The following is a 20,398-nucleotide window of genomic DNA, read 5'->3' as shown; positions in this document are numbered from 1 at the left end:
ATCCTGAAATCTGTCCAGAGTGAAACACTGCACAGATCAGATCAGAGCATTGATCTATAAATCCAGACAATACATCTATCCAGCACGGGGAGCTGTGTAGACCACAGCAGTGCATTGATCTATAAACCCAGACTCGATATATGTCCAGTACCGGGTGCTGTGCAGACCACAGCAGTGCATTGATCTATAAACTTCAATCAGACAGTTTAACCAGCACAGCGAACTGTGCAGTGATCACCCGTGAAATAATCTGTAAACCAGAAGCAGTTAACCTCCCAGCATATAGGACTGTGTACCAGACCCATTGATCTGCAAAACAGGAGCAGTTGCCCTCCCAGCATGTAGGGCTGTGTATACCACCCCAGTGCATTGATCTCTTATCCAGGAGCACTTACCCTCCCAGCATGTAGGACTGTGTACCCCATCCCAGCGCATTGATCTGTAAACCAGGGAGCAGTTACCCTCACAGCATGTAGGACAGTGTACCTACACCTCCCCCCCATCCCCCAGTGCATTGCTCAGTAACACTGTGTTAGATTCCTGCCCAGCGTGGGGAAACTTGCAGCCCATGCTGGAAGTGACAGGATGTGCAGCTTCCGCCCATTTCCAGCTCCATATCTCCATTGTGCCATGACAAGGGGGTACTGTGGGTGTGAACATCACTGCCAGAGAGAAATGCCGGGGGAATCAGTTTAAATATCACTACATGGGAGGGGTTTGGGAAATAGACAAATGGGAGAGACTGAGAGATAGTGTCATGGAAGGATGTGTTCCCAGGTTCAAGAATGCTGAAATGTACACACTTCTAAATGATCCTATAACATGAGTCTGTCGTCCTAGAACAGATGGGAAAAAGGGAAATTGGCGTGACGTCAGACGAGCATTGGTTCTGCATCTTTGTATCTTGAATTGGTTTCAACAGAATTTATGACTCATTGGGCAAATTCTAACAATAATTTATCTGAGTGCCATTTTCATTGATTGTGACAGAGGGATCGTCCTCACGAGGCTGAGCTAGTTCCCTGTTTCTGTCGTATCGAGCTCACATCATTACCTACCCACCCCACCCCATGATGTTCCTCTGATTCAGTGCCAGCCCGATTCTCCGACCCATCATGGTTGGAGGTACTCATCATCGCCCGGATGCCCCTGGATATTCCGTGATCCCTGGCACTGGTGTCATCTTTAAAAGGCCAATAGGCACACGGTTGAGCTTTCTCAGGTTGGAGCTGCCCTGCACAGTTTATCCAAAGCATGGTAGATAAGGGGTAATTACAGCCCGGTTTGTCGTCAGGGGCACGGAGGGCTTGGTGGATGGGCTAGTACAGAGGTGGGGGGCACTCTCTTCCCAGAGGGGGTCACACCACCGAGCATGGTCTGAGCTCACCACCCAGCTCAATGCACTATCTGCGTTTCGAAGAAATATTCAGCAATACAGGACAAGCATCAATTACCTTCCCCGTTCTGTCAGGGTAAGAGTCACTGTATTTCCTTTGCTCCCTCACACTCACTGTATATCTGTTATAGCAGCAGTCCCCGAACAAATCTCATGATCCAGCACTCTCACTGCTGCATGCATATCTTTCCTTCTCTCTCTCTCTCTCTCTCTCTCTCTCTCTCTCTCTCTCTCTCTCCCTCCGCGCCCCCTCCCTCCCCTCCATTAATATCACTGCATGGATACAACACTGTGGACTGACTCCCTCCTCACACTTCACTATTCCCCCACTCCACACCTACACCGGCACAAACAGCAGGGGCACCCACCCTCACTCACTCCCTCCCTTTCTCCCATTCCAGGAATAGGACAAAAAGGGCCAAGCCGGGTGGTGGAGTGCACGATATCTGTTCCCTCAGCCCCTTCCCCCCGCCATGTGGGGAGGACTCTGATAGGAGCCGGAGAGGACTGGGATGCCTCGTCTGGAGATTCTGAAATATCCATGTCCCACTGGCCGAGTAAGGAGCAATGTTCAGTGAAGGCCAATCCTAACTTGAAACCCACTGGCAGCTCCGTTTCCCCCGGCACAACTTCGAAGTCTTGGCCCTGATGCCATCACTCTTCTGTGTTGAGCTGGTACAAATGGAATCTCCAAGTTCTCGGTGGGCAGGAGGGTGGGCTCACAACACATCGTCACCATCACATCCCAGGAAGGGAGCACTGAGACTCCCTCCTCCACCTCCTCCTGTAAACAGCTCAGATACTAAAACTAATCTGTTATAGTTATTGCTCTCCTCACTTGTCCTGACATCTTCAACAATCTGTGCTCATAAACACGCAGCGCTCTCTGTTCCTGCAGCCCCGTTATAATGGCACAGCCTGTTATTAAACTGTCTTTCATTGTCTTTCTTGCCAAAGTGCATCACCTCACACTGCTGTCACTGATCCCCATCTGCCAAAAACCTGAACACTACACTAATGTGTGATTATCCTGTTAGAATTCCACACTGTCCTCCACACACTTCAGAGGTCTTCCAGGTTCAGTGCCATCTACAGACATTGATATTGTCATAGCGCCACAGTCCCCAAGAAACAACAGAAATCCTGCCCCACATACAAGAAAGCGAGCAAGTGAATTACTGATATATTCCCATGGACGGAGACGAATAATGACATACTGTCAATGGAGCAACAAAAAGCCTGACACATACGAGACAGAGTGGATGAAATATTGACAAACCACAGAGCAGGAGAAATCCGGATAGGCTCCACTTATCTATAGTCATCATGGTATAATGTGATGAAGTTGAAAGTGTGTACTGTACCTTTAAGAGAGGGTGAATGCTGTTCTGAACAGACAGCTTACAAGCACCTCTGGTATGAGAGGATGGCAGACCCAGAAACAGTATAGTCGGGTAATAAGCAGTTAAGAGAAAGGGGGTCCCAGAGTTGTGAATAGTTGATGTAAAATGTTCACTTTCAGAGTGAAAAATAAATTAATCTTTTTATTTAAACAGTGGATTTTGGGAATTCTCTGTCCCTCATATATTAACAGTTTACCAGGCGAATTGAGTATTTCTTACTGTTTCATTTAAGTTACCAGATGAGTTTCACGCAGTGCCCTAACAATTGCCGTGTGTTTATCTGTGTGTCTCTGTGTTGGGCAGTCTGGCAGTCTCTGTGGTGCTTAAAGTGATGCAATACCACCCTCCGCTGGCCTTCTCACGCCTCTGCACAGCCATTGGCAGAGGGTGAAAATCAACAGGGATTCATTCAGAGAGGGGAAGGGAGAGGGCAGCTACTCACAGCACCATCCAAACTGATGTCTTATCCATGTAATGATCTAAATGTCCTATAAGCGTTGTAACTGTCCCTGTTTTTACCACTTCCTCTGGGAGTTCATTGCACACACATGCCAACTTCAGTCTAAAATAGTTACCTGTCATGACTTTTGTAAATATTTTTCCTCTCACCTTAAAATATCCCTCAGTTTTGAATCCCCAACTCGAGGGAAAGGGCATCAGCCCTTCAGCTTATCTGTACCCCTCATTATTTTCGCAACCTCTGTAAAGTTACCCCTTAATCTCATCATTTCCAGTGAAAAATGTCCCAGACTATCCAGCCTCTCCTTATAGTTCACTCCCTCGATTCCCAACAACACTCAGGATACTCTGTTCTTCTCAACCCTCTTCAGCTTAATTAAATCAAGGTCAAGTATATTAAAGTGAAGAGTCAAGGAATTTTATGAGGGTAGGGGAGACCAGAACTAGAAGGCATAGTTTTAAGGTGAGATGGGAAAAATTTAGAAATGACCTAAGTGGCAGCGTTTTCACCCAGAGTTTGGTGTGCCTATGGAATGAGCGGGCAGGGTGACCAGACTGGACATAGTATTCCAGAAGAGGTCTCATCAATGTCCTGTACAATCTCAACATGACGTCCCAATTCCGATATCCAAATGTCTAATCAATGCAGACAAGTGTGTTAAACACCTTCTTAACCACATTATCTATATGAGGCTCAGTTTTTAAAGAATTATACCTGACGGCCTACAACACTGTTGTACAACACTGCCAAATGCCCTACTTTTAATTGTATAGGTCCTGCTCTTGTTTGATTTATCAAATCCAATACTTCGCATTAGTCCGAACTAAACTCCATCTGCCAATCCTCAGCCCGGTGAGTGACATTACCACCTTCCCCAGTTAATTTTAAAATTCCCTCCCCTTCTCCAGGAGGCCTGCGCACTCCAGCCTTGATTTTCACAAAGACCCTGAGCTTGGTTTGCCTTGGGTGGTTAGGGGGAATAGGGACAGATTGCAGACACAGTCTGTGGGGAGGAGAGACTGGACAGTAATCGTTTCATTGTTTTAGCAAGAGGACAGTGACACATGAGAGTTGGGTAATACTAATCGGTGTTTTAGGGCCAGAAATTATGGTCTTTCTCCGTCTCTGCTGTGCAGTAATAAATATATTTTTGAGACCCTTCATTGTGCAGAGAATGTCTGCAGGATTTCTTTCGCTAATATTGCAGACTACAGGTAATAGCAATTAAATATGTTCATAGTTAATTTCGATGGTGCAACGCGTGCACTTTTGTGTCGTTCAGTAACGGTAACCGGATTATAATAAATCCATACCGTGTTGAAAGCTGACACTTAAAATATGACCTAATATCTGGGTATGGTATTGCAGTGGGTCGTGTCCCTGTCTCCGAGCCTGAACTCTGTATTTGAGTCCAATTCCTGAATGTATATAGTACTGTTCCTAGCTCTGTACTAGAAGGCCTGGATTGAAGTCCTGCCTGTTGCAGAGGTATTTCACAGCATGTCAGAACAGGCTGATGAGCAAACACACAGGAGAATAGTGTTACAGCTCTATGGGTATTGCTGATTGATGCTCGTGTCCCTATCTTCAGACGCAAAGGTCTAGGTGTAAATCCCACCGAAGTGTCTCATGATAGATCTGAACAAACTGATTAAAATGGATTTCGAATTGTGAGTTGATGGAGAAGCAAGAGGTGTCAGTATTGCATTTCAGAATTTCGGTTCAGGATGACTGAAAGTACAGTCTGGATCAGTGGTGCTGGAAGAACAAAGCAGTTCAGGCAGCATCCAAAGTGCAGCGAAATCGACGTTTCGGGCAAAAACTCTTCATCAGGAATAAAGGCAGTGAGCCTGAAGTGTGGGGAGATAAGCTAGAGGAAGGTGAGTGTTGATTGAAGTCACATTTCGCAGCAGTAAAGGTTGATAAAAGCAGAACGGTTATGGAAGGGTGAGTTTTCAGGGTTTTCCCCAGGTTAGGGGTGTCCAAAACTAGAGGGCATTGGTTGGAACTGAGAGGGACAAGGTTTTGATGAGGCCTAAAGAGCACCTTTTCACACTGAGGGTGGTGTGGGTATGGACTGAGCTGCCAGAGAAAGTGGTGGAGGCTGGAACAACTACAGCACGTAAAAGGAATCTGGATGCTGACAGACCTGCAAAGCATTTCAAGTAATTTCGGTATTTCTTTTAAAAATACATTCATTTTAACACAGGCATTATGAATAAATTAAACATTTTATTTTTTAATGACGCACGGCCATTGAAACATATTTCAAATCGACCGAGACCAATTTTTGCTAAGGGTATGGCTCTGTGTATGACAGCAGCAATGACGCACCAACATGGAGCAGGGAATGTGATGGAGACATAGTTTGGACAATGTACAAGGAGACCTCACATGTTCCAGTTTGGGAGAGAGTGATATTACTTTGTGATTCAGCTCAGAGAGGGAGAATATGTAATCTGCCCGAGAAGGAACGGTCTATTACACTCTCTCTCCTTCATTATTTCTCATCACAGCAATGTGTGCGAGCTCAGAAAGATACTCGAAAGTCATCGTTACCATTCCTATTTTTAGGGAATCCCTGCTGTGTTGAAACAGGCCCTTCGGCCCAAACCATTTACCCCTGAGAATTGCACCTAATCAAGAAATCTCTGAACATGACAGACAATTCACCATGACCAATCCACCGAACCTACACAGTTTGAGCTGTGATAGGAAACTGGATCACTCATTAGAAGCTCACACAGACAAGGGGAGAAGGTGCATACTCCACAAAGACAGTCACCCAAGGCTGGAATCGAATCCAAGTCCCTGAGGTTGTGAGGCAGCACTGCTAACCACCGTGCTACCCTTTGGATAAGCCCTGACCCGACTTAATTGGAATCTATTTAATTGCCTAGAGCAAAGGGAATTCAGCCAAATCCAACTCTCCCAGGATGAAATCCCATTGCGAGCAGCTGTGTGAGTACAACATCTTCAGAAGCAGAATAACGTTTTGGACAATCTCAATTTTTCCTTTTGTCATGAGTTACAATAATATCTGGACAAAGTTCTTTCAAGTTAAAATTGCAGAGATTTTGTTTGTGTGTGTGTGTGTGTGTGTGTGTGTGTGTGTGTGTGTGTGTGTGTGTGTGTGTGTGTGTGTGTGTGTGTGTCTGTGTGTGTGTGTGTGTGTGTCTGTGTGTGTGTGTGTCTGTGTGTGTGAGTGTGTGTGTGTCTGTGTGTGTGTTTAGAAAGGGAACTATTGATTATATATTTTCAATACCCAACCAGTTTGCCATCCATCTTCCATCATAGTTTGATTAACATTGCTCTGGATTATAAACGTGTTGTTTTACCAGATTAAAGAAACTAGCCTGACTTATTCCTAAAGCTGACCCTGACCCAGTCTGAGACCGATATCATCGGCCATATCACCAACCTGGTTAGAGTTAACATTTGTTGTGAGCAGTGGAGGAGTGGGGCTAGAAAAGGAAACAGAGACCCAAAAAGCCGGGGAACTATAGACCAGTGAGCCTGATGTCAGTGGTGGGTAAGTTATTGGAGGGGATTCTGAGGGACAGGATTTACATACATTTGGGAAGGTACGGGCTGATCGGGGTAGGCAACGAATCTTTCTGCATGGGAAATCATGTCTCATTAATTTGATTGAGTTTTTTTAAAGAGGTGTTAAAGAGGATTGATGAAGGCAGTTTGGTAGATATTGTCTATATGGACTTCAGCAAGGTGTTCCTTAAAAGAACAAAGAGCAAAGCACATTTACAGCCGAGGAACAGGCCCTTCGCCCTCCAAGCCTGAGCCGATCCAAATGTACTGTCTAAATCGTCTGGTCTCCCTGACTGCAATATGCAATCACAGAACATTCATGAAAATAACGCCCACTAACTTTCCAATAACAGAATGTGAAAATTTCAGAAACAAGGGCAGGTCGTTAACACCCTAGCCTGACTATCCCTTCACTAAGAGCATGACTGACCTGCTCTTGGTTTCAAATCCTCTTTCATACCCAATTCTTCATTGCCTCAACTATTGATATGAACAAAAGAGGTTGACACAAGGGATCAGGTAAAAATGACTGGCCCGGATATCAAGGCAGTGGTTTACTTCTGTTGACATCAAGGAGCTGGACTTAATGGGAATCAGAGTAAACTCTCCAGTGTTTGGAATCAAACATGGCACAAAGGAAGATGTTCATTATCTCAGTCCTGGGTCACCTCTGTGAGAGATCCTCAGGCTAGCTTCCTCTTCACAAACATCTTCAGCTGCTTCATCAATGTCTCCCCGCCCCCACTCTCCCCACCAGCTTGTGTCCATGTGCAGGAAGACCCAGACTCCTTTGAGACTTGTGCTGTTAAAGGTTCTTAACATTCATGTAACAGCACTGCCTGACACTGCGCATGGCCACAGTAAAATAAGAGTTCATTCAGCACCTAACGCTGGTTTCACAGGAATATGAGGAAGCCATTCAGCCTATTGACACTATTGGAGAAGAAGGACAGCCCATTCAGTGGCTCCAGCCTATTACTCAGGAAGAGAAGGCGTATAGTGTGATGGAACACACCAGAGCCCCTCGAAAATAGCCTCGACTCTAATGTTTTCTTACTTTAAAGTAAATGTAAAGTTGCTGTTCCAGATGTAATGTTACTGTTCAAACTACTCTGTGGTAAGCAAAATAGCATCTATTTCAGCACGAAAGATGAAAGTAAACCAAAGAAAGATGAATTTAGAATAACGTAATTTTATTGGACAACTTAACAGAATAATAGAATAATGAACTATTACTAATGAACTATTCCGACATAGGAAACTCCCACGAACGCAGTCCTTGGCAAAAAGGAAAATTCAGACACAGAATGTCACAAATATTTCTCCAGTCCAGGAAATGAAAACAGCATCAAGAGAAAATTCAGAGAGAGTAGCAACCAGGAGACATTCATTGACGCTCCCAACTCTGTGGAGACCCCTATAATTTTTTATGTTACTGAGAAACCAATACCCAGAGATCCTAATCTGTGAGAGCTGGCCACACCCATTCAGGCTGCATTAAAAGTAACCTAAGGCCTCGCCAGCTGTTCAATCAAGTGGTCTGAACTAGCCAGCTTGGTAACAATCGTTCAATCTATCTCTTAAAAGAAACCAGGACAAAATAACCTCTGAAAGCTGCAGCATGTCCACACCAGTCAGCACATCGAGCTGTCAAACAGGAACCAGGGTAACCCAGTCAGGCCCTCGGTCCAGTCCAATCGAACGAGGAAGAAGCCACTCAGTCCCTTGAGCCACTTACTCAGGAACAGTAGGAGGCCATTCCCACATCAATGCACTTACATGGGGGTATAATGAGGTAATTTATGCTGATACCTGATGAATTTCTTATGCCCAATACGTCGATTCTCCTGCTCCTCGGATGCTACCTGACATGCTGTGCTTTTCCAGCAATCGACGCTCTACTCTGATCTCCAGCATCGGCAGTGTTAAGTGTGTTCTAATTGATGCTCCAACATGATGGACAAGTGGAGCAGAGGCTGCACAGACAGACTGATCCACGTTGTTCCTCTTGGCTCCATACACGTAGGACTTTAACATGGTTTTCTAGTGATGTGCAGGGAAGCCATATGTCTTGTGTGAAGTCTCAAGAAGGCACCTTCCATCTCCGAGAAGACAGTCTGGTGTTCTCTATGCAGGGCGGAAGCTGGTGGAAATGGTTACATGTTGCAGATGGAAAGTATAATGGCTGCTGTTGGGGATTGTGAGCAATCTGACGTTCAGTACGGGTCACACGCCGACTGCCCAATAACGTGAGGAGAGTTAATTTAGGTATATAAACTATTAGGAAAGTCATGTTAGACTGATGAATGGACTCTCTAAGTTCAAATAATGCTGATCTTGCTCATGTTGATCTTGTCTAGTGCACGTCCTGTTCAATGTAACCTGTATGCCTTACTCTACCCAAGCCTATTTCCACTTTATGATTTGTGTGGCCATGTTTACTATGAACTGCCTCCACTGCTCATAAATAAAGTGTTTCCCTGTACTGAGGTACACGTGACAATAAATAAAACCAATCAATCCTGGGTAAAGTATGGAATTTCTCACCCTATCAATGTCTCTTTTGGCAATAAGAAATCGCTGCCACTCCTCGTGTTTCAGCGTCACCATTTCTTCTTCTTTCACAGCTCTGCAGATTAAACCCTCTGCTTATTCACTCTATCCTCATGTTATTATCAATCTTGTCTGTGGTAAGGAGATCATTCCTTACAAAGGTGATCAAATCTGTACAGAGTGCCCCTAATGGTCTCTCAGCAAGGCTCTACAACAGCCGGAAGACGGCTTTACTTATGTACTCGAATCATCTTACAATGAAGGACATCATACCATTGAATGCACACAGTACTTACGCAGGGTTTGATTCAGAGCAGCCAGCATAGACTTGTGAGTAGGAGATCATGCTTCCCAAATTTTTTAGAGTTCTTTGATGAAGTGACCAAAAAGGTTGATGAGGGCGAGCGGTAAACGTAGTCTTTATGGATTTCAGTGAGGCCTTTGATAAGTTTCCACATGGCAGAATGCTCTGTAAGTTTGCACCGCGTGGAATGCTGGGGAAGCTGATCAATTGGATACACAGTTGGCTTGATGGTGGGAAGCAGAGGCTTCAGTGGAAGGATGCTTGTCAGACTGGAGGCTGAGTCCATGGCTGTTTGTTATCTATGATTTGGTTGAGAATGTACAAGGCATGATTCGTAAGTTTGAAGACGACATTAAAACAAGTGGTAGCGTGATCAGTGATGAAGTTTACCAGAAATTGCAGCAGGACTTTAATCAGGTGGGAAGGTGGGCCGAGAAATGGCAAATCGAATTTAATATAGATGTGTGAGGCCTTGCATTTCGAAAACTCAAATCAAGGTAGGAGTTTCATGGTGAATTGGAGCGTCCTACAGGGTGTAGTGGGCAGAGAGACCTTGGTGTTCACGTGCACGGTTCCCTGAAAGTGGAGTTACAGGTAGACAGGGCAGTTAAAAAGTCATTTCGGACACTGGCCTTCATTAGGCAGAGCATTGAGTATAGAAGTTGGGAATTTATGTTGCAGTAACACAGGACTTTGGTAAGGCTGCACTTGGAATATTGTGTTCAGTTTTGACACCTTTGTGAGAGGGAGGATGTTGTTAAATTAGAATGAGTGCAGAAGAAATTTACAAGGACGTTGCCAGGACACAACTGTCTGAGTTAGAAGGAGAGATAGGACAAGCTAGGTCCTTTTCTATAGAGTGTAGGAGACTCAGGGGGGACATTATAGAGCTATATCCGAATATGAGGGATATGGATAGGGTGAATGCCGTCAGTGTTTTCCGAGGTTTAGAGAATCGACGACGAGATGGGATCAGTTTAAGGTTAGAGGGGAAGGAATAAAAGGGAACCTGAGGGGCCATTTCTTTGTACCGAGGGCTGGTACGTGGATGAGCTACTAGCAAATGTGGCCCCTCAGATATATGTGCCATTTCTGCCACGCTTCACACTTCTTGAAATTTCTGTTCATTGACATGAATTCTTACCGTCTCTGAAAGTGGGTCTTTAAACTTCTCCAGCAGAACAATCTCCCTTCGAGCCTCACAGGTCTTATCCATTTTTAAGGCCAGCACCCATCTATCAAAGTGACTGTGGTTAACTCTTTCAAATGCAATATAAGTCTGATCTGATTTCGTCTCTATATTCCGGAACCTCTGTCTATATTCTTCTAGGACCAACGCATTACCACTCAAAATAACCCGTTTCAAATCTGCATAATCTCTTGATCCTTCATCTGAGAGCGCTGCACATATCTCACTCGCTGTGCCCATCCACTTAGTCTGAACTAGCATTACCCACAAGTTCACTGTATATGCCATCTGCCGAGCCATTTTTTTCAAATGAAATAAAAAAAAGTTTTGACATTTTTCTCACCGAAATATGGCAATGTATTAACATAGCTCTATACACCCCGACGTTCTCCCTTCATCTGTCTCCTGATAATTTAACTTTCCTGTCTAGTTCTCAACTTCTGAATTTCAAATTCTCTCTCTCTTTTCCCTCTCTTTCCATTTCTCTTCGTTCTCTCTCTGTTTCCGTTACTTTTTTCATCTTCTAACTTAGTTGCCATATTTTCAATTGAAGCTTTTTTTTCTAATTCTACTGCAGTTGCCTGTTTCTCTGACACACCAAAGTGCTCGACCATTTCAGTTACAATTTAAGCTTTCCTTTTGTCCATGGTTAAACACAACCTGCCTATTTGATAATTCTAAAACTATTCCTTCATCTGTCTTTTTAAAATTCCTTGGCAAATTTGGGAAAGTCTTTCGTAAAGGTAAAAGCCATTTCTCTCACTTTTAATTTAACCAACCACAAGTAAACAGACTTAAATGCATTTTACCACCGGTTTTATTTGAAGATCTCGGTCATTAATTGCGACGTGTTGAAATTAGATCTGTTGGGACCTTTTGTACCCCAAATCTGTCCAAATCTCATACGACAAGGCCGTAAACTTTTATGACATCAATATCGAACCCCTCTGTTAATTAAAATCACACACCCAGAAAAGCTCACGTCACATCAAAATCTGTTAAAACGTGGGTGAGAGAGAACTCCTAAATCCCACTAATTAATAAAAAATAGCGATTCATATGTATGCAAGTTAACTGGCGGAAATTGAAGGTGTGTTATCAGATGTTTCGTCACCATGACTAGATGACATAATCAGTGAGAGTCTCTGCTGAATTGCTGGTGGTATGTCCACCTCTCTATTTACTTGTCTTGGTTTCTTAAGGTGGGTGATGTCATTTCCGTTTTTTCTATTACAAAAGAAGTTAGATAGGATCTAAATTGACGTGTTTATGGATGGACTTCTGGTTAGGATGCAATTCTTCTAAGAATGTCCCTGCGTGTCTTAGCAGGTGCGTGTGTTGTTCCAGTCAAGGTGGTGTCCTTCTTTGTCTATACAGTGATAGTGGGTCGTGTCTTTTGGTGGACAGTTGGTGTTCATGTATCCTGGTAACACTCACCAGACTCGGGAATCTCTCCACAAAACGGGACTTCTCATGCCTGGACATGGTGCAAGCCAGAGAGTTGTGAAGAGATACTGTGAAAATATCGTCAATTGGCAGTTGGAAATATGTTTAGGAAGCAAACCATATAATCTAGGATCCAGCTTTGGAAATCTTGAGAAACTCTTTGGGAAATGGAATCAGAGGAGAATGAAGAAGTGTGAAATCTCGGAGCGAGTAGAGGACGGGACATTGACTCTGACGTTCTCGGGACAGGAACTCATCTGAGACATTGAAAGAATTCTCGCTCCCGTACGTGAGGAATACAAACTTCATCTGGATTCTGGGACAATGAAAAACTCTGGAACACTCAAGACAATATCCAAATATTGACTGGGATCACTGCAGTACGACTACTATAGATGGGTCACTTTTTGTCCAGTGTGTGCAGGAGGGCTTCCTGACACAGTATGTAGACAGGCCTTCAAGGGACGAAGCCACTTTAGATTTAATAGTGGGTAACGAGCCTGGCCAGGTTTTAGATTTGGAAGTAGGTGAGCACTTTGCAATGAGGAGCTTATTACGATGCAATGAGGTAGGAGTTAGGAAGCGTAGAATGGTGTAGGAAACTGCAGGGGCTGAGCACATTAAAAATGTGGAGCTTATTCAAGGAAAAGCTCCTGTGTGTCCTAGATAAGTATGTACCTGTCAGACAGTGAGGAAGATATAGAACGCGTGAGCCGTGGTTTTCTAAGGAAGAGGAATCCCTGGTCAAGAAGAACAAGAAGTCTTCTGTTAGGACAAAACGTGAAAACTCAGTTGGAGCGCTCGAGGGTTACAACGATGTCAGAAAAGACCTAAAAAGAGAGCTGAGAAGAGCCAGGAGGAGACATGAGGAGTTGTTGGCGGATATGATCAGCGTTAAGCTAAGGCTTTCCATAGGTTAACCTAAGGCTTTCCATAGGTATGTCAGGAATAAAAGAATGACGAGAGTTAGCTTTGGGACAGTCAAGGATAATAGTGGGAAGTTGTGTGTGGAGTCAGAGGAGATAGGGGAAGCACTACGTAAACAGTTTTCGACAGTATTTGCTACAGAAAATGAAAATGTTGGCGAGGAAGATATAGAGACAATTGCGTCTAGACTGAGAAGAGATTGAGGTTCACAAGGAAGAGTTATTAGAAATACTGCAGAGTGTGAAAATAGAGTGTGAAAAAATCCCTGCGCCGGATGGGATCTATCTGATGTTGTTTAGCAAATGCACTGCAGGAAGGTACAAATCAAGCTGATGCTCACAACGGCTCGTTTTGAGCCGCTAATTGGCGGTGAAGTGGCGGCGTCAATAACAGCTGTCACGCATCTCGTCTTATTCCACACCCTGAGCTCGAAATGACCCGAGATCTCTCGCTGAGTTTCTGCAGGGTCTTGCTTGGACGACACCATGACACTTTTTCACTGCAGTCAATCATGAAATCGCGTCGTGACTGTGAATAAAACGATGGAAACTTCCAGCAGAGGAGGAGCCGACCCTGAAGCAGGCAGCTGAGGACAAATGTTTTTCCTTTGCCAGTGAAAGGCACTGCTTCAGAAATTGGAAGCTTCCAAGTGAAGCTGTGTTGGCGATTATCTTCGCTGCTTGCTCACCTTTTTAATTCTGATTCCGTGATAATCAATCACATTACATATCGACACGCTGCCAGCGCTTGTCGTTACATTTGGGCCAGTGGCGTAATGGATAACGCTTCTGACTTCGGATCAGAAGATTGTAGGTTCGAATCCTACCTGTCTCGTGGGGGAACGTCTCACTTTAACCGTGGTCCATGTTGACGCTCCCCAATGAAGTCCTTGTGGGGTTGGCGCTTCTGCAGTTAGAACTTGTGTTTGTTCTATTGTCCATTTCAAATTTCACCTCACCACAACGGACACTTCTGTCAGTCTCGGGTGTCTCCCTCTGTGGGTGGAAATGAGCATGAGCTCCTCGAAAGAGTTACAATTCGTTGTGAAAATGTCATACTTCTGCCCCATTATTGTGCCATTTAAGAACACAGGATAACCTCATTGACACTTGCCCTGGAAACATTAGAATACACAAGACTTTGAGCCAAAGTTGGAAACTGCGACTTGAATAGATGGCTCTCTGATTAGCCGCAATGCACAATGGGCAGAATGGCCTTTTCCCACTTTGTAAATCTTCGAAGACAAGTTGAAAATAATCTGCAACGAAAATGTTCAGAAAGGGGCTTTTATTTCGACCAAATACGATAGTACCTATCGCCTTGTCTTGTTATTTACTTGTGAGGTTTCGTTACTCTAAGCACCGTGGCCCGGATCCTACTCCCGCTCACGGAACGGTTGTCTTGTTCAGCAAACATATTGGTGTACCAGTACTTCTGCGGATTTTCCGATGCAAACAGGTCATTGGTTTTGTCCAAAACATTATGAAGGTTAACATAAAACAAACAGCTGCAGTTGCTGGAAATCTGAGCCAAAAACGAAAATAGTTTGCGGAACACATCAAGCCTGGCAACAGAAACGTCGACTTTCCTGCTCCTCGGATGCTGCCTTACCGACTGTGCTTTTCCAGCATCACTCTGATCTAAAATCTGTTTTCCAGCATCTGCAGTCCTCACTTTTACTTAGTTTCTTCAGTGTCGCTGGTTCCCAACTCAACAACTCCATCTCTAGCGGTTTCATGTCTGTTCCTCCATGCTGAGGAGCTGACGAGTGAAGAAAAGTAACTCACCCCATCCATCTCTGGGGTAATTGGGGACGGAAAGAGAATCTTATCACATTGAAATATATCTACATACGACTTAATCCCTGTCTTTTATTGGGAACCATCTCTTTCATTGTAACCATGAGGAAAGACCATTTCGTTCGCCAGAATATGTCACAACGTTTGATTGTTTCTCGTCCAAGAACACTCAGATCAATAGCGCCCTTGATAAGCTCTGTTGCTCATGTTCTCAAAGAGATCTAGCAAATTGCCAAGTGCGATTTTCCTTTCAAAAAATAATTTTGACTAAGTTTGGCTGTAAATATCTTTTCCGAACTTTGTGCTTTTGTTCTTTTACATTGGTGTCTAGCAGCTTCCAAATGACAGCAAAGGTATGAAAGGAGATGGAAGCCTTGAGCCCATCACGTCAGCGACAGCTTTCAGTGAGGTGGCAGGGCTCGTCTGTAGTCGTGGCCGCGTGGTTAAGGCGATGGATTAGAAATCCTTTGGGGTTTCCCCACGTAGGTTCGAATCCTGCTGACTGCGTTCTGAATGCCTTCCTATTGGAGCAATTTTCGGTCAAAGTTCAGGAAACCTGCTTTGAAAACCAGGCCGGTCATTTGATGAGACTTGGGAAACTCGAGCTCTTCATCAGAAATGTTCCACATTTAAAACGTTATCCTTGTTTCTCTTTCCAGATACCCTGCTCGTCGCATCGGGTTTCTGCAGTTGTTATTGAACGTCCTGAGCGGAATTGCTGCTTTTCATTTGATTCCTTTAATCCCAGTCCTCTGTTCACTGACTCTGATCAGTGGCAACACTTCTTCCTGCACGTCAAAGTGCTCGTTCCCCACCGCTCCCTCTCCCATCATTACAAACAATCGCAGGAAATTGCCACTTAACCGCCTTTGTTCCAAAGTGAAACTCACCAGCCTCGGGAAACTCTCCACCAAACGGGACTTCTCATGCCTGGACATGGTGCAAGCCAGAGGATTGTGAAGAGATACTGTGAAAATATTGTCAATTGGCAGTTGGAAGTATGTTTAAGAACTGCAAATGTGTTGCTGGTTAAAGCACAGCAGGTTAGGCAGCATCTCAGGAATAGAGAATTCGACGTTTCGAGCATAAGCCCTTTTTTAGTATGTTTAAGAAGCAAACCATATAATCTAGGATCCAGCTTTGGAAATCTTGAGAAACTCTTTGGGAAATGGAATCAGAGGAGAATGAAGAAGTGTGAAATCTCGGAGCGAGTAGAGGACGGGACATTGACTCTGACGTTCTCGGGACAGGAACTCATCTGAGACATTGAAAGAATTCTCGCTCCCGTACGTGAGGAATACAAACTTCATCTGGATTCTGGGACAATGAAAAACTCTGGAACACTCAAGACAATATCCAAATATTGACTGGGATCACTGCAGTACGACTACTATAGATGGGTCACTTTTTGTCCAGTGTGTGCAGGAGGGCTTCCTGACACAGTATGTAGACAGGCCTTCAAGGGACGAAGCCACTTTAGATTTAATAGTGGGTAACGAGCCTGGCCAGGTTTTAGATTTGGAAGTAGGTGAGCACTTTGCAATGAGGAGCTTATTACGATGCAATGAGGTAGGAGTTAGGAAGCGTAGAATGGTGTAGGAAACTGCAGGGGCTGAGCACATTAAAAATGTGGAGCTTATTCAAGGAAAAGCTCCTGTGTGTCCTAGATAAGTATGTACCTGTCAGACAGTGAGGAAGATATAGAACGCGTGAGCCGTGGTTTTCTAAGGAAGAGGAATCCCTGGTCAAGAAGAACAAGAAGTCTTCTGTTAGGACAAAACGTGAAAACTCAGTTGGAGCGCTCGAGGGTTACAACGATGTCAGAAAAGACCTAAAAAGAGAGCTGAGAAGAGCCAGGAGGAGACATGAGGAGTTGTTGGCGGATATGATCAGCGTTAAGCTAAGGCTTTCCATAGGTTAATCTAAGGCTTTCCATAGGTATGTCAGGAATAAAAGAATGACGAGAGTTAGCTTTGGGACAGTCAAGGATAATAGTGGGAAGTTGTGTGTGGAGTCAGAGGAGATGGGGGAGCACTACGTAAACAGTTTTCGACAGTATTTGCTACAGAAAATGAAAATGTTGGCGAGGAAGATATAGAGACAATTGCGTCTAGACTGAGAAGAGATTGAGGTTCACAAGGAAGAGTTATTAGAAATACTGCAGAGTGTGAAAATAGAGTGTGAAAAAATCCCTGCGCCGGATGGGATCTATCTGATGTTGTTTAGCAAATGCACTGCAGGAAGGTACAAATCAAGCTGATGCTCACAACGGCTCGTTTTGAGCCGCTAATTGGCGGTGAAGTGGCGGCGTCAATAACAGCTGTCACGCATCTCGTCTTATTCCACACCCTGAGCTCGAAATGACCCGAGATCTCTCGCTGAGTTTCTGCAGGGTCTTGCTTGGACGACACCATGACACTTTTTCACTGCAGTCAATCATGAAATCGCGTCGTGACTGTGAATAAAACGATGGAAACTTCCAGCAGAGGAGGAGCCGACCCTGAAGCAGGCAGCTGAGGACAAATGTTTCTCCTTTGCCAGTGAAAGGCACTGCTTCAGAAATTGGAAGCTTCCAAGTGAAGCTGTGTTGGCGATTATCTTCGCTGCTTGCTCACCTTTTTAATTCTGATTCCGTGTGCTGCCAGCGTGTGACGTTACATTTGGGCCAGTGGCGTAATGGATAACGCGTCTGACTTCTACAATCGGAAGATTGTAGGTTCGAGTCCTACCTGGCTCGTGGGGGAACGCCTCACTTTAACCGTGGTCCGTGTTGACGCTCCCCAATGAAGTCCTTGTGGGGATGGCGCTTCTGCAGTTAGAACTTGTGTTTGTTCTATTGTCCATTTCAAATTTCACCTCACCACAACGGGCACTTCTGTCAGTCTCGGGTGTCTCCCTCTGTGGGTGGAAATGAGCATGAGCTCCTCAAAAGAGTTACAATTCGTTGTGAAAATGTCAAACTTCTGCCCCATTATTGTGCCATTTAAGAACACAGGATAACCTCATTGACACTTGTCCTGCAAACATTAGAATACACAAGACTTTGAGCCAAAGTTGGAAACTGCGACTTGAATAGATGGCTCTCTGATTAGCCGCAATGCACAATGGGCAGAATGGCCTTTTCCCACTTTGTAAATCTTCGAAGACAAGTTGAAAATAATCTGCAACGAAAATGTTCAGATACGATAGTACCTATCGCCTTGTCTTGTTATTTACTTGTGAGGTTTCGTTACTCTAAGCACCGTGGCCCGGATCCTATTCCCGCTCACGGAACGGTTGTCTTGTTCAGCAAACATATTGGTGTACCAGTACTTCTGCGGATTTTCCGATGCAAACAGGTCATTGGTTTTGTCCAAAACATTATGAAGGTTAACATAAAACAAACAGCTGCAGTTGCTGGAAATCTGAGTCAAAAACGAAAATAGTTTGCGGAACACATCAAGCCTGGCAACAGAAACGTCGACTTTCCTGCTCCTCGGATGCTGCCTTACCGACTGTGCTTTTCCAGCATCACTCTGATCTAAAATCTGTTTTCCAGCATCTGCAGTCCTCACTTGTACTTAGTTTCTTCAGTGTCGCTGGTTCCTAACTCAACAACGCCATCTCTAGCGGTTTCATGTCTGTTCCTCCATGCTGAGGCGCTGAAGAGTGAAGAAAAGTAACTCACCCCATCCATCTCTGGGGTAATTGGGGACGGAAAGAGAATCTTATCACATTGAAATATATCTACATACGACTTAATCCCTGTCATTTATTGGGAACCATCTCTTTCATTGTAACCATGAGGAAAGACCATTTCGTTCGCCAGAATATGTCACAACGTTTGATTGTTTCTCGTCCAAGAACACTCAGATCAATAGCGCCCTTGATAAGCTCTGTTGCTCATGTTCTCAAAGAGATCTAGCAAATTCCCAAGTGCGATTTTCCTTCCAAAAAATAATTTTGACTAAGTTTGGCTGTAAATATCTTTTCCGAACTTTGTGCTTTTGTTCTTTTACATTGGTGTCTAGCAGCTTCCAAATGACAGCAAAGGTATGAAAGGAGATGGAAGCCTTGAGCCCATCACGTCAGCGACAGCTTTCAGTGAGGTGACAGGGCTCGTCTGTAGTCATGGCCGAGTGGTTAAGACGATGGATTAGAAATCCATTGGGGTTTCCCCACGTAGGTGCGCATCCTGCTGACTACGTTCTGAATGCCTTCCTATTGGAGCAATTTTCGGTCAAAGTTCAGGAAACCTGCTTTGAAAACCAGGCCGGTCATTTGATGAGACTTGGGAAACTCGAGCTCTTCATCAGAAATGTTCCACATTTAAAACGTTATCCCTGTTTTTCTTTCCAGATACCCTGCTCGTCACATCGGGTTTCTGCAGTTGTTATTGAACGTCCTGAGCGGAATTGCTGCTTTTCATTTGATTCCTTTAATCCCAGTCCTCTGTTCACTGACTCAGATCAGTGGCAACACTTCTTCCTGCACGTCAAAGTGCTCGTTCCCCACCGCTCCCTCTCCCATCATTACAAACAATCGCAGGAAATTGCCACTTAACCGCCTTTGTTCCAAAGTGAAACACGACAACAGGACCATTTCAATTCCGGAAAATGAGTTTGTATGCATTGCTTAATTAATATGTGTTTGCAGATATCTTTCATACGTGCACAACACATTCTAAATTATTAACGGAGACAGTTATCAAAAAATGATGCACATGATGTATAAAATTCATAAAACATCGTTTGATGCTAATCTAAAGTCATATGTTCCCCTTCTCTCAATGTTCCCTCTTTTTCTGGAATTCTCTTATCTCTCATTCTTATCAGGATGTGTGTTATAAACTCTCGTTTCTGGTCTCCCAATTTATTTCAGTTAATCTCCTTTCTACCGGGACTTCAATACATTGGCCTGCTGGGTTGTTTCCAAAGCTAGTGTCTGTCATATTATTGGAGCTTAAAATTCCGTAATCAGACCCAGCATTTGAATACATTACTCTGTTGTACATGCCCTGTACAAAGTACCACAGTGCACAGGAATTGAGAAAACATTGAGGGATGTGCATCTACTACTTTGAATAATCTAGTTTTTTTTTATTTTTCACAATTCCTCATCTATATCCTTTCTCCTGTTCCCTCTTTGTATCTAGTTAAGAAATCCGCCAATTATTCTTTATGGCCCATCTCTTAAAACTCATTCTTTCGGTTTATATCTATTGCTGTCTTCTTGATGTAATGTGATTATAATTGAGCAATGTAACTACAAAGACATTCGGGAGGAGCTGGCCAGAGTTAATTGGAAGGGGAGCCGAACAGGGAACACCATGGAGCAGCAACGGCAGGAGCTTCTGTAGATAATTCAGAGGATATCAGAAATTCTCACTAAAAAGA

The 20,398-nt window shown here is 44.2% G+C and overlaps 4 non-coding genes across 4 annotated transcripts; all 4 read left to right on the top strand.

Annotated features, from left to right (window-relative positions):
• The first annotated feature begins 13,985 nt into the window (after positions 1–13,985).
• On the top strand, positions 13,986–14,058 carry trnar-ucg (transfer RNA arginine (anticodon UCG)). Its single transcript has one exon. It is a non-coding gene; the product is annotated as a tRNA-Arg (tRNA).
• Positions 14,059–15,448: 1,390 nt separating this feature from the next.
• On the top strand, positions 15,449–15,530 carry trnas-aga (transfer RNA serine (anticodon AGA)). Its single transcript has one exon. It is a non-coding gene; the product is annotated as a tRNA-Ser (tRNA).
• A 2,155-nt stretch (positions 15,531–17,685) lies between these two features.
• Positions 17,686–17,760, top strand: trnar-ucu (transfer RNA arginine (anticodon UCU)). Its single transcript has one exon. It is a non-coding gene; the product is annotated as a tRNA-Arg (tRNA).
• Positions 17,761–19,127: 1,367 nt separating this feature from the next.
• On the top strand, positions 19,128–19,209 carry trnas-aga (transfer RNA serine (anticodon AGA)). Its single transcript has one exon. It is a non-coding gene; the product is annotated as a tRNA-Ser (tRNA).
• The last annotated feature ends 1,189 nt before the right edge of the window (positions 19,210–20,398 follow it).

The sequence above is a fragment of the Hemiscyllium ocellatum genome, chromosome 46, assembly GCF_020745735.1.
Source record: "Hemiscyllium ocellatum isolate sHemOce1 chromosome 46, sHemOce1.pat.X.cur, whole genome shotgun sequence".
Lineage (NCBI taxonomy): Eukaryota > Metazoa > Chordata > Chondrichthyes > Orectolobiformes > Hemiscylliidae > Hemiscyllium > Hemiscyllium ocellatum.
Note: the sequence above shows the minus strand (reverse complement) of the source record. Positions and strands in the feature narration are given on the sequence as shown.